Source organism: Leuciscus leuciscus (assembly GCF_965113295.1).
Source record: "Leuciscus leuciscus genome assembly, chromosome: 3".
Lineage (NCBI taxonomy): Eukaryota > Metazoa > Chordata > Actinopteri > Cypriniformes > Leuciscidae > Leuciscus > Leuciscus leuciscus.
In genome coordinates, this window is record NC_138727.1 from 49,343,463 (window position 1) to 49,358,087 (window position 14,625).

General features: G+C 40.9%; 1 protein-coding gene across 1 annotated transcript in view; it reads left to right on the plus strand.

The window, feature by feature from the left end:
- LOC309494997 (uncharacterized protein) overlaps positions 1 to 14,625 on the plus strand; it is a 730,899-nt gene that overhangs the window by 111,952 nt on the left and 604,322 nt on the right. The window lies entirely within an intron of this gene.

Genomic DNA, 14,625 nt, shown 5'->3' on the forward strand with positions numbered 1-14,625 from the left:
TATTAATCCCATCCAAAATAGAAGTTTGTGTTCAGATAATATATGTGTGTGTGTACTGTGTATAATTATTTTTGTATATATAAATACACACACATGCATGTATATATTTAAGAAAAATGTGTTATTTATATTTATAATATTGAAAATGTTATATCTATTATATTAAATAAATATGTATATTTATAATATTGAATTTAGAACGTTGGGTTCGATTTATCAAAGCAATATGCTGTAGAAAATGGGACACCACAGGGGAGTGTGATTAGTCCAACTTTATTCTCCATTATGATTAATGATATTTATTTCAATCTTCAGGGGATATAGGGAGGTCTTTATTCGCAGATGATGGTGCTTTATGGAAGAAAGGTAGAAATGTTGAGTATATTTTAAAGAAGATGCAGGAAGGAATTGATCAAGTTGAAAATTGGGGAATAAAATGGGGATTTAAGTTCTCAGTGGAAAAATCAAAAGTATCAAAAAAAGAAGTTGGTCCAGTACTAGACTTAGGTGTAATTTGTCTATTTATTTTTATGAAATGAACTTAAAATTTTTAATTTGACCAATTGGACTCTCTCCTTTTCACGAAACAACAATCCAGGAAGATCCTGCAGTTCTGCTTGGCTTCACCTAACAAAGTTGATCAAAGTGAAATCCCATTTGGAGAGTCATTTCAGATGCGCAGTTCTCCATGAAGGTAACGTTTGCAAACATACTTTTGGGAAATGCAAATTGAGTTATGTATGTAACATGTATAATAAGCATGAAAAGTAGCCTTGATGTTATGATTGTCAATTTTTTTTTTTTTTTGATTTTGGGTTCTCATAAATTATGTTTTATTAACAAGGTTCGGGAGGAGCACGTTCAGATAATTAACACAGGTGGAGAGCACTCAGCAATCAATGGTAAGAGGTGCATATATACTCAGCAGTCTCACCTCATTCCATTGACAGTTTTGCAGCATCCCTCCACCACCCTATTATGTTTCCTCCTAATGTATTTATATAGACAATTCGATATTTGCACATAGAGGAAAACACTCATACACGTTTGGCTGGTTCACTCACTTCTTCTGAACAGTTTTTATTACAACCGAGAACTCCGTCAATTACAGAACACTACTGCGACCTAGTGGTCACCTTCATATAGCACAACATTAGCTACATATATAACATTTCCTCCCCACTAAGATAGAATGTGCCTTTAACACAATATATATATATATATATATATATATATATATATATATATATATATATATATATATATATATATTCTTTAACACAACTTAAATTACACATTTTTCCGTGCACAACAATATAGATACATTTGTACAGTTTTTTGTTTGTTTTTTTTTACATCAAAATAAAACTCAGGAGTTATCTATTTCTGTATACTTGCATGTTGAAAACAATATGACCCACAACTCAGACTGTACTACCACATTCTGTGAACTAATCACTGTTTACTCATCACGGAAACGTACTGGTGGTTTTCTGAATCTCTCAGGATAACGTTTCACAGTCTCTGTTGCCTGTGCATATTCCGTAGGGGGTAGTTCAATGGACGGGTGTGTTTTTGATGATTCGGAAATCTCAGGAATTTGATTATCATTCTTTCCATGTGGCGGTGTATTAAGGTGCAGTGTGGTGCAACTATCACTATGAGGTAGTACCACCTGCGGACTTACAGGAAGGTTCACTTCAATCTGCTGAGGCTCTGAATCTGGCCGTGTCAGCATCTGGTCCACATGGCGTTTCCAAACCCCTGGTGATCCCACCTTTACCTTGTACGACACCGGTCCTGTCTTTTCCATAACAACACCTTGTGCCCACTTTTCCTCCCCTTTCCTATAATCACGCACCAGAACTGACTCCCCAACATCAAACTGTCTGGCCCTAGAGTGGCGTTGGCGTCGCTGTTGTTGGGCATCCTGTGACTGGTGTACTGCTCCAGCAACACTGGGTTTCAGACAATCCAATCGAGAGCGCAGTCTGCGTCCGAGGAACAACATAGCCGGCGTTTCTTTCGTTGTTGCATGAGGGGTGTTTCGGTATGTCAGAAGAAACGCATCAAGTCTCTGACGCACACGTGCCATGCCTTTGGACGCTTTTAAGGCATGCTTGAACGTCTGCACAAACCGTTCGGCCAAGCCATTGGTGGCAGGATGGTATGGCGCTGAGCGGATGTGTTTGACTCCATTGGCCTTCAGAAATGCACTGAATTCTTCAGCACAGAATTGCGGTCCATTGTCGCTCACAAGGATATGTGGAACGCCATAGTGACTAAAAAGGCCCCTGAGCACTTGAATGGTCATGCTGGCCGTTGTGCTGTCCATAATATGCACCTCCGGCCACTTAGAATGTGCATCCACAACGACCAGGTACATATGTCCTTCAAATGGACCCGCAAAGTCCACATGTATCCTTTCCCATGGACTAGAGGGCCACATCCAAGGGTGTAGAGGTGCTAGCCCAGGCTCTTTTTGTACATTCTGACAGGAGTGGCAAGATTTAGCTTGGAGCTCAACTTGAGAGTCTATGCCGGGCCACCAAACATAACTACGGGCCAAGCTCTTCATCCTCACTACGCCTGGATGTGCGGAGTGAAGCTCTTCCAGAACTCGGGGGCGCAGTTTTGGTGGCACGACCACTCTCACACCCCACATGAGGCATCCCTGCTGTATTGTGAGATCAAGCTTACGCAGCAGGTAGGGTGACAGTTCTTCACCTGCGCCCTGCGCAGCTGGAAACCGACCAGTTGAGACTATCTCTAAGACACGTGACAAAGTGGGGTCAGACAAGGTGTCCCGTCTGATCTCGGTGCTACTGACTGGTAATGTGTCCAACTGCGATGTGTAGAATACCTCTACTGCGCCCAACTTCTCTTTATGAGTGTAGGAGAGTGGTAAACGTGAAAGTCCATCAGCATTTGCGTGTAATGCACCTTTCCGGTATTGAATGGTGTAATCATGCGCTGACAAAAGGAGCGACCAACGCTGCATTCGGGCTGCAGCCATTGACGGGGTACTTTTCAATGGGCTCAGGATGGAGGTCAGTGGACGATGGTCAGTGAGTAAGGTGAACTTATTACCATAGAGGTACTGGTGGAACTTGCGTACTCCGAAAACTATCGCTAGCGCCTCCTTCTCGATCTGAGCGTAGTTTTGTTCCGCCTTGCTGAGAGTTCGAGATGCATAGGCTATTGGTCTTTCCTCACCATCAGGCATGACGTGCGAGAGCACAGCTCCGACCCCATACGGCGACGCATCACAAGCGAGGCGGAGGGGCAGCTTAGGGTTGTAATGGGTCAATACTTCCTGCGATACTAGTAGCGCTTTAGATGTCTGGAACGCTGACTCACAGGCTGACGTCCACTGCCATTTCTTCCCTTTATTTAGCAGTTCATTCAGTGGTTTCATGACAGTGGCTAAGTCGGGAATGAAACGTCTGTAATAGTTTAGCATTCCAAGGAACGAACGTAGCTGACTGACATCGCCTGGCGCTGGTGCGTCCACAATAGCACGCACCTTCTCTGGTGACTTGTGGAGTCCAGCTGCGTCAATGATATGGCCCAAGTATTCCACAGACTCCTGGAAAAACAGACACTTCTCCGACTTGAGATGCAGGCCTTGTTCCTCTAGCCTGCCCAGAACTGCATCCAGAGTTTTTAGGTGAGTCTGTTCGTCAGGACCACTGATAAGGATGTCATCCAGATAACAGTGCGTGTACGGCAGTCCGAGAAGCACTTGGTCCATTGCCTTCTGAAATAAGGCAGGTGATGAGGCTACTCCAAATGGTAACCGGTTGAAACGAAACAGCCCTTTTTGTGTGGAGATAGTCAACAGCTCCCTAGACTTCTCTTCTACCTCCATCTGTAGATAGGCGTTTGATAAGTCTAGTTTACTAAAGCGTTGGCCTCCTGCTAGAGAGGCAAAAAGGTCCTCAATACGTGGAATTGGATACTTATCCACGCACAGAGCTGGGTTGAGAGTGACCTTGAAATCTCCACAAAGTCTCACAGTGCCATCCTTTTTGCTGACAGGCACCACGGGCGTGGCCCAGTCACTATGCTCCACTGGTGAGATCACCCCAAGCTCAGTCAGTCGTTCTAGTTCAGCCTCAACTCGAGGTCTAAGAGCATATGGCACATTACGTGGTGGACAGAATTTGGGTACACTGTTAGGTTTAATAGTCAATGTGGCCTTAATTGACTTCATTGTGCCTAGATTTTCAGAGAACACAGATGAGTGTCTTTTTAACACTGCCTCCAAGTTATCTTTCTCACTTTGCTCAATTGCATGCACAGTCTTTAAGTCTTTCCAGTTCAGTTTAATCACTCTCAGCCACTCTCTACCAAAGAGTGCGGGTGCATCCACTTTAACTACATACAAGGGCAAATCAGCACATTGCTTATTTAACTTTACTTGCACCTTAATGACCCCTTCTGGCGCCAAAGGCTCACCAGTATATGTCTTGAGCATAACATCAGTAGGTTGCAATGACAGTTGACCCAGCGTGCTTTTGTACTGTTCCCAAGGAATCAACGACACAGCAGCCCCAGTATCCAATTCCATCTCCATTTTCTTTCCATTTACTACAGGCAGCACTGAGATTCGTGAATATTTCCCTTTTTGCGACATGGAATACAGTCCCAACTCACAGTCAGTGTCAGATTTATTTTCCTCACTTTCATTTTCATCTCCTCTTGCATCAACATGAGAAATTCTCTTCTTTCTATCTTTTACATTGCGCTTGAATGCATTACCTTTCTGTTCAGGTTTTTCCACTTTCTGTTTCCATTCTCTGCCATGGCTGCTTTTGGCTTTGCTCTTACACATGTGCTTTGTGTGGCCTTTTTTTCCACACTGGTGACAATCACGCTCTTTGTACCAGCAGTCCTCATCAGTATGATTTATTTTCCCGCAACGGCGGCATTTATGGGAAAACACCGCGTTCACTTTAAGCGAGCCACTTAACTGCTGCACGTCGCGCGCTGCCGTCTCTGCAGATACAGCGTAATCGACTGCTTTCTGAAATGTGAGATCTTTCTCCGTTAACAGGCGCTTCTGCACAGTTTCACTTTTAAGTCCACAAACAAATCTGTCCCTAAGTGCGTCTTCCAAGTAAGCACCAAACTCGCAATGTTCCGAAAGTTTTTTTAGTACCGCAACATACTGTGCAACTGTTTCCCCTTCCCCCTGATTTCTCTTGTGAAATCGGAATCTCTCCGCGATCACGAGCGGCTTTGGAGAAAAATGAGCCTGCAACGCTCTCACAATATCATCATAATCCATATCTCCAGGCTTGTCAGGAGCAACCAGACTTCTTAGTAGTCCATATGTTTTTGATCCTAGCACACTAAGCAGCACCGGCACTTTCTTTGTGTCACTAATCTCATTAGCCAAGATGTAATGTTCGAAACGTTCAATATACGTTGCCCATTGCTCACCGGTCTCCTCAAAGGGATCCATATGTCCGATTATTCCAGCCATGATGTGTCTGCTTCTGGTGGCTTGCACTATAACGTTAGACTCTTCGGAAGCAGACCGACTCATCACTACACTAGCTCACTAGCTAGATATTTTCAGCGTGGTTGTTCTTTTATGTCCAAACTTGACAAACACCGGCTGTTCATTCGCCGATGCCATGAAAAGTCTTCAAGACTACACAACTCGTCGCCAATTTATATTATGTTTCCTCCTAATGTATTTATATAGACAATTCGATATTTGCACATAGAGGAAAACACTCATACACGTTTGGCTGGTTCACTCACTTCTTCTGAACAGTTTTTATTACAACCGAGAACTCCGTCAATTACAGAACACTACTGCGACCTAGTGGTCACCTTCATATAGCACAACATTAGCTACATATATAACACACCCCTTCTCCACCCTTCTAGTCCTAAACACTTACATACGGGGGGAGTACTCTGGGTTCGGGCCGAACTCCAAGCTCGGAGCCCTCCCTCCCGACAGCACGCCAAATACGCATTAAACTTTACCCTTCAAATTATATGTAAGTGTAAACTCGTGAATTTACACTTATGATCATCATAATAATACTACAGTTTATTGTATTTATATTTTAGGGTATACCATTCACAGATGTGGATTAGATTGCAGAGCAAGGCAGTGTTTCCACTGTAACTCAATGCTGTTATGTAAACCTTCATGAAGCATCTGTCTATTTGCAAGGGTAAGCACTCAGTTGTTCCTTCACTAACACCAACCACACAATACACTTAAAAATCTTAATAACCACAAAATAATTGTAATAATTGTGGCAAAATAATTTGCCTGTAGGGCGTACTCAACGGGAAGACTTCAAAGTTGTTTCCTCAGAGGTCCTCTTGCCTGGTGCCCGTCTACCTTGACCATGAAGAACAACAGGACACCCTTTTTGCTCTTTTGAAGTCAGCACTGCAAACACCAACACGACTGAGCTTTTTTTTTTTACACAATGTCCAATGTATCCTTTTTTAAGCGTTAACATCATTATGTGATTATGTTCTCCATTTACTATTTCAGTGAAGTGGAAGAATTGAATAGAGGGATTGAGAAACAATTGAGAAAAGAGCGGAGAACATCCAATTGGTAGGTAGTGCTGCTGCATTCTTCACAATCTGGCCTTTAAATATTTAAAGGTCAGGAAAGTCATGTCAATAACATGGTATTTCTATTCATATTTCTTCATTGTTTTTGCCTCTTCATAATGACTCGCTTGCTTTAGTTCTGATTTGCAAGTCGCTTTGGACAAAGGCGTCTGCTAAATGACAAAATGTAAATATCTTTAAACAGTACAGTAATTAATGTTAATGAACATTCATTGGTGTGAAGATTGATATAATAATTTTTGTATCGCATATAATGTATGTGCTCTGTGGTCACTAAGATCTTTTAAATATGAAATTTAAAATTTGAAAGTTGAAAATGTTTAACTAAATGTTCCTTATTTCTCTCTCTTTCTCTCTCCGCCTTTCTCTCTCTTAGAAGTCAGTGAAGACGTCGTTGTTGAAATTCTTTCTATGTGATTCACGTCATGAACACATTTTTTTTTTGTATGCGCTCAACTATTATTATATATTATTTTATAAAATATACAAATCTTAAATCTACCCCCAGAGTCACCCTTGTGTCTTCCCTCTGTACTTTAAAATATGTGGTTGATCTAGTGAATGAAAAGGCAATAATACCATGAGTCCTTGTTTATTTTACTTGAGTTATTATATTATGCTATTAGTCACAATAATTACTCAACATTCAGCTCTTGGCAACCAGGTTTAATTACAAGAAAGTAGTATTTGGGTGTAATAAACCTTTCAAAACCTTTAAAACTCTAAATAGTTAGAATTGGATTGAAATACTTTCTTGGTTACACTTTTTTCAGTCCTCCAAAACTAACAGTCCTCCCCAGCAGCCATATCACCCTGTAGCCCAAGACTGGTTCCCCACTGAAGCTAAGCAGGGCTGAGCCTGGTCAGTACCTGGATGGGAGACTCCTGGGAAAACCAGGTCACTGCTGGAAGAGGTGTTAGTGAGGCCAGCAGGGGGCGCTCACCCTGTGGTCTGTGTGGGTCCTAACACCCCAGTAGAGTGACAGGGACACTATACTGTCAAAGAGCACCGTCCTTCGGATGAGATGTTAAACCGAGGTCCTGACTCTGGTCATTAAAAATCCCCCCAAATTTGCCCCTTGTCCTCTGTCCATCATGGCCTCCTGATAATCATCCCTATATACTGATTGGCTTCATCACTGTCTCCTCTCCACCAGTAAGCTGGTGTGTGGTTGGCGTTCTGGCGCAGTATGGCTGCCGTCACATCATCCAGGTGATGCTGCACATTGGTGGTGGTTGAGGAGATTCCCCCTTCCATGTAAAGCGCTTTGAGTACCCAGAAAAGTGCTATATAAATGTAACAAATTATTATTATAGGGTCCTGGAAATGCAGTTCTCCGATTCGGCAGGTGGTGCTGTTAAACATCTCGCCACTAATATCAAAGTTTCCTTAATTTTGATTTTCTTGAGGGAACATCATGTGTCCTCCGATACATTTCCCATGAGGTGAGTGTTACAGATACAGTTTAATTAATCGCTTACTTTTTTCTACAAAGGCCTACATTTTATGGTTTAAAGTAGAATATTGAATTTGCATTCAGAACGCCAATACTTCTTACTAGAAATGATAGCAGAGCCTATAGACAAACGGTGTTAAACGTTGTGTTGTGACAATCTTCTTTTAAAAACAATAGTTCAATTTTTGTATTGAATATTTAGCTCCTGGCATCATATTTATGAAGGATTTTTAAAGACTTGGATTTCTCTAATAGATTTATCAGCACAATATAAAACTGTCTTTCAAGTGTTTTTGGCATAAAGTACAGGAATACTGACTGTAAATAATGTGGTGCAGTGCGATGATATTCGCGAGTTTAGGCCATTTCTGCTCTTACATTTATCCTCAAAACGTTGCCAAATAAAGAGTCGGCAGGTTTTGAATGTAATGGGTTATCAGTATAACTATGTGGTTTTACAGATACTTTTTACTTTTCATGCACATGGATCCATTTCGTGATTTCCTGAGAATGACTAGTGGTAATTAATTTAGCATAAATATTCTAAATTCCTTTCATGCTCTTTTTCAGTTCATTTAAAGGTCCCATATTGTACACCTCTCTGAAGTTTTATTTTAGGTTTTGATGTCCTTAAGAATATATATTTGCGGTATAATTACCAAAAACCATCCCAATATATTTTTACAGCTCCTTTCTCAGGATCTCTGCCAAGAACAGGTCGATTTTGGCCTGTCTACTTAATATTCATGAGCCTCTCTTCTGATTGGCCTGTTGTTGACTGAGTGACGCACAGCCAGACCAACTACAAGTGACTCGGGTCATGTATGCTGTAGCCTGCTGTGGCTTGGTGATGCTCACAAGGTAAATAAAACACCTGTAATGATGGTGATAATTTATTTGTTATTAAAGGCACACTATGCAAGATTTGTACTTTAATATAACAGCTTCGAAGTCATTTCGATGGTAAACGAACTCGTACTAGGGCGAATCATCCTGATAGCAAAGCAGGGGGGGGGCATGAAATACTTGAGTGCTTGGCTGCAATGGTCAAAGAAGAAATCATCCAGGAAGTTAAAACGAGCAAGCAGTTTTCATTTATTGTTGATGAAACTAAATATGTTCAGAAAAAAAGAGCAAATGTCATTTGTTCTGAGATATTTTTACAACGGTGTGGTTCATGAAAGCTTTCTGGAGTTTGAAGTGGCAGAACACCTGGATGCTGCCGCCTTCAGTGACAAGATTATATTCTTCCCTGAGAAGCATGGGCTGGAGTACAAGAAAAACCTTGTAGGCCAGGGCTAGGATGGCGCAGAAGTGATGCGCGGGGAACATGCAGGTGTTCAAGCAAAAATAAAAGAAGTAGCCAAACATGCCTTCTACGTTCACCGTAGTGCACACTGCTTGAACTTAGTTATAGTAGACGCTGTAAAAAGTGTGGCAGATGCAGGAAACTTCTCATTATTGGAACGACTGTATGTATTCATGTCTGGGTCTTATGTACATAACAAATGGCTGGAAGTGCAGCGGGAGATGTTTGATTGTGCACCAAGGGAACTCCAACGGCTAAGTGATACACGTTGGGCCTGTAGGCACATAGCATGTCGGAATGTTATGGACAGGTTGACTGCAATAGTACAGGTGCTTGAAGGGATCGCATCTGAGAACCATCCACAAAGAGCTGTAGAAGCAAGAGGGATATTGGCTCAAATTGATCTGAATTTTGCTGGATCTCTTGTTCTGTTCAGAAAGGTCCTGAGTGAGTTTTTATCAGACATGTTCCAGTCTAAAACAGTGGACTATGCTAAGGCTGTTGAACTTATTGAAGCACTTAAAGAGACACTGGTCCAGTACCGTAGTCGAGCCTCTTTTGAGGAAATGTGGAGTGAAACACTTGATTTATGTCTACGAAGTAACATTGATACAATTCAGCGAAAACCAAAGAGGCCAAGACAGACAGCAAAGGTGCTTCAGGATACTGTCATCCACTGCACCTTGGGACAGCATGTAGTTCCAGATAGCAAACACACTTTTTGTGTCTCTGTCCAGTTCTGGATAACATGATTGGAGAAATAGGAAGAAGAATTTGAACACAAATTGTAACATTATGCAGGGTGTCCAGGCACTAAATCCGTCAAGTCCAACTTTTTTGAGAGAGGAGGCTGTTCTGTTATTGGCTGAAGCTCATGATTCAAATATTGAGGATCTCAAAAACGAGTTACATCAGACGAGGAGAGTACTAGACAGACAAAAGGGGGAAAAGGAGAGTCCTACCACTCTAATGGAGTTCACTCAGTTTTTGGACCCATACCAGGATGTGTTTTATGAGTTGTTCAGGTTGTGTAAAATAGCGGTTGTTTTAACTGTGAGCAGTGCATCCTGTGAACAGAGTTTTTCATCTCTCCGGCTCATAAAGACTTATTTGCGGTCAACTATGACAGAAAAGAGACTATCGAGTTTGGCTGTACTCAGCATTGAATCAACACGCACAAGGGCATTAGATCTAGATACATTTGTGAAGCGTTTTGCTGAGCAACATGGAAATCGCCGCATTCAGCTGTTAAAGGCATGACAACTTCATGTTATTCTCACTGGTGAGCCTTTACAAAGCTGTTAAAACTCAACAGAATCTGTACTTTAAATTTCTGTGTTTATATATTTGTTTTGGCAACTGAGAACCTTTAATAAAACCAAAAGTGTGAGAAACAAAGTTTAAAATGTGACACTGGTGTAAATGGTGTAAATCCTGCTGAACATGAAGCAGTGTTGTTATTGTTGTTGTTTTATAATGTTTCTTCTTTTGTATATACAGTATAAAACTGTCCAGAAACGGCCTGTATGAACCTACTCACAAAATGTTTTCGTACTTTTTCAGACTGGGAGCTAAATGTATTTTTATGTGACTTCTTTTCAGGTTTGTGGAGATTTTGATGTAACATACCCTTTGTAACTCTGTGAGCCTTTTTGTTGATTTGTTGATACAGCAGCTCATGTTTACATGCATGAAATGTCCCTTTCATGTCGCCTTAACTGCTGTGAATATTGTATATACTGTACTGTATTTCTCATCACTTTTTCAGTAAAGACCTCATCTGTCAAAAAAAAATTCAAGTTACTGAGGGACAAATGGGGAGAATGTGTGTTCTGAGTAAACAATAAAAGCGATGTCCAGTACCTTGTTTGAGTGCCGTGACCCATTTATTTCCACAGTGTATTTATGCTCACTTTAGTACAGCTCAGTCCATAGATCTTCATGGGTAAGTTTTTCTTTGTATAGTTTCTTCTTGTACAAATGCTGCCACTCATCACCTGTGTCTTACCTTAATGCCTTTCCTGTGATAATGCCCCTAACTTCTATCATACTTCTATCTCCTATTAAGTGAGATCACATTGTATGGTCACTTATTCCTAATAAGGAAAAAATGTTTAAAAATGTTTCACATGAAACCTCAAATGCAAGACATTGATTGCATGAGATTAAGTTTGTCTGTATGAGTTTGTAAATGGCAGCCTGTGCCCTTTTGTAGTGTGTAGATACTATTTCTCATCAAACTGTGATAACTGAGATTAAATTCAGTATATATACGTCTGCCATATGTTGCCGTGTGTGTGTGTCTGTGTGTGTGTAAGGACCTGTACAAGTATGTGAGCCATGAATGAACTGTAGATCTGTCACCTTGTCAAAGACTCTTCCCAGAGTATTTGGATCTTGTTTTCTTTGTAATGTCTTTCAGATCCAAATAAAAGTATCCGTGTGTGTGTGTGTGTGTGTGTGTGTGTCACTGAGAAAGGTGTCCTTCATTGACGTAAGTGCTGCCACAAACGTGCCAACATGCGAAACTGTCTTGAGAAAATGAGAGAGAGAAACTCGGTTACTTCATTCTAGTGTTCATAAATATATAGGCTACATGTATAAGCCTAGGCTACATAAATCTTTAAAAAGTATCATCTTTAATAATTAGGTGATTGTTAAAATTATTAAAATCTTCAAGCATGATTTTTCTTAGAGTCTGTCACTATTCCATATTGTTTTAATAATTTCCCAACAGAAGCCCCTGTATTTAACTCTGCATCAGTAAGTTGTACTTTTCCATTACGTAACATCAGCTTCCTGAAGCAAAATATTAAAGATGAACATAAATTGCTATGAACACAAATTGCTATAAATGTCTTTATAATTTCCGTCAACAGAGGGAGACACAGACCAGTGTTGTAGTCCAGTTGGGTAGTGCTCATATTAAATAATACTGTTACTGAGGTGATAAAAGCACCACATTTTACATGAAGCTTCTTTAAGACCTTTTTTTTTTTTTGGTAAAACTTTCAGGGTAATGGCCTTTTAAGACCACTGAATAAACTTCCTTTTGTTAATTTGTGCTCAGGCCACTAGATCTTCCAAATTATAAGTGTAAAAAAAGAGTGCCGAGACACCTTATACCTCAAAAAACCTAAAAAAAAAAATCCCTGTATTATATAGGCGTAATTATTAAAAACGGCAGCAAAAATGCTTAAATGTTAAGAGATCTTGGTTTTCTCTTTTATTTTTCAATTCAACTAGGTCATTCATATAGCTATCTACTGAGTTTAGTTTGGTCATTAGTTTTTAGGCTGCCCTTACATCATTAAATCCTGTTTGTGTGTGACAGTACATAGCTAGATGTACTTTCAGTTATTTTGGTTTCCTATTGTAGACGTTTTGCAGGTCAGAATGTCTTGATTCGTTCATTCTTTTATGCTTACATAACATTAGTTTCTGAAACTTCAACATGGAGCTGAACTGGGCTATGTATTATTAGCCAGAAAGACACCTCTGAACCCCTGAGATGTCCCTTGCAGACACCTGGGACAAGTGGTGATAAATCTGATGCCTATAGATCATTTCTTGCTAATGTCGAGCAATTCAGGGCGATTGACAATCTTCCAGCTAGCAATTTTGCTTCACATTCTGATTCTTCACACAAATCTTGCCACCTAAAGTTTATCAATTCAAAGCTTATGAAAGCGACAAAGAAGAACGTGCGGGATGCTGTTGAATCTGGAGGGGGAAAGCCAATGAAACGCCAACGACTGGATGTCCGGAAGTGCTTCTTCTGAGAGGGTGGCATAGATCAAGGTGCACTCCGTGAAGTATCATTTGATACTGACAGGAATAAGGGAAGCTCTGAGGAAGAGAGATTTTGATGAAGACGCTCTCATCCTGGCAAAAGTTGCGAAGATTATTAAAAATGACATATTCAACCATACAGGCTTCAAATTCACTGGCTCCTTCCCAGAAAGATATCAAGAAACCTCACTTCCTTCAAGCCTAAAGTCTCTTATCTCGATGATAATGAATGGCTCCAACTTTAAAGATCAAGAGAAATGTGAGGCTCAGGCTTGCCTCACAATGGGACAAGGCATTCTTTATAACACAAAGAAAAGGGCAACACCCACTGCTGACCAGACACAGCCTTGATCGTGAACCACCACTCCCCATTTACATAGGCCTTAATGTACATGTACAAACCAGAAGCAAGCAACTGGTCCAGCAATGAAACCAAATGGGTATTAGCATTTCATATGACAGAGTTATTCAAATTGAAGACTGGCTTGCTAAAGCCACATGTGAACGCTTTGAAGTTGATGGTGTTGTGGTTCCAGCTTGTCTCGGGAAAAGGCTCTTCACAGTTGGTGCCCTTGATAACCTTGACTATGACCCAAGTTAAACCACTTCTGTAGGCTCCTTTCATGGTACTGGAATCAGCATGTTTCAGTTTCCAACTAAGGATGACTGTGATAGAGACCACCCATTATGATACCACCTTTTGAAAATAAAAATAAAGCTCTTCCTGATACTTTTGCCACTGTCCCCGCTGTAGCTCTGACAAATACTTCTGTTTCAGTGCCAGAGTGTAATGTAGTTACAGCTATGGGCTTATTGGATTATGCAAGAGAAGAGGAAAACAACTGGGTCAGTCATGCACTGCCACTTGTAGAGAAGACAGAACTGGCCAGTGATGATGCAGTTGCATGGTCTGCATATCATGCTTCAACCATTGGTGGAAGACCCCACCAGCAAAATGTGCACTCCTTCCTCTGTTTTATGAGAAATCTGCCACTCCAGCCATGATTAAACATGAATGTTCTTAGACAAGCTATTGAATTTCTTAATCCTGGGCAAACCCCACTCACTACATTTGGCCAGCCTCTTTTCGCTCTGGCAAAGTTCACAATCTCTACTGTCACTTCACAATCTACAGCAGAAGCTTTTAGGCTTATTGCTGGCCCCAAAGATGAAGATTTATCACTTGGAGAAATGACATGCTGAAGACAAGTCCTACTTTCATGTATTGGGACCAGGGATGGAAATTAGCACCCGCCACCAGCCAAATGCGGGTGATTTTGTGTTGTGGCGGGTAAACTCGCTTCACCTACCGGCCACCGTGGCGGGTAAATAAAAATAGCATACTGTTTCACATGGACGGCGGACACTTTTAGAGGAGGCATACCTTCAAAAAAATGTGGCATTACATCGAAGGTCAAAAAACGTTTTTTTAAAGAACGATGGAGAAAA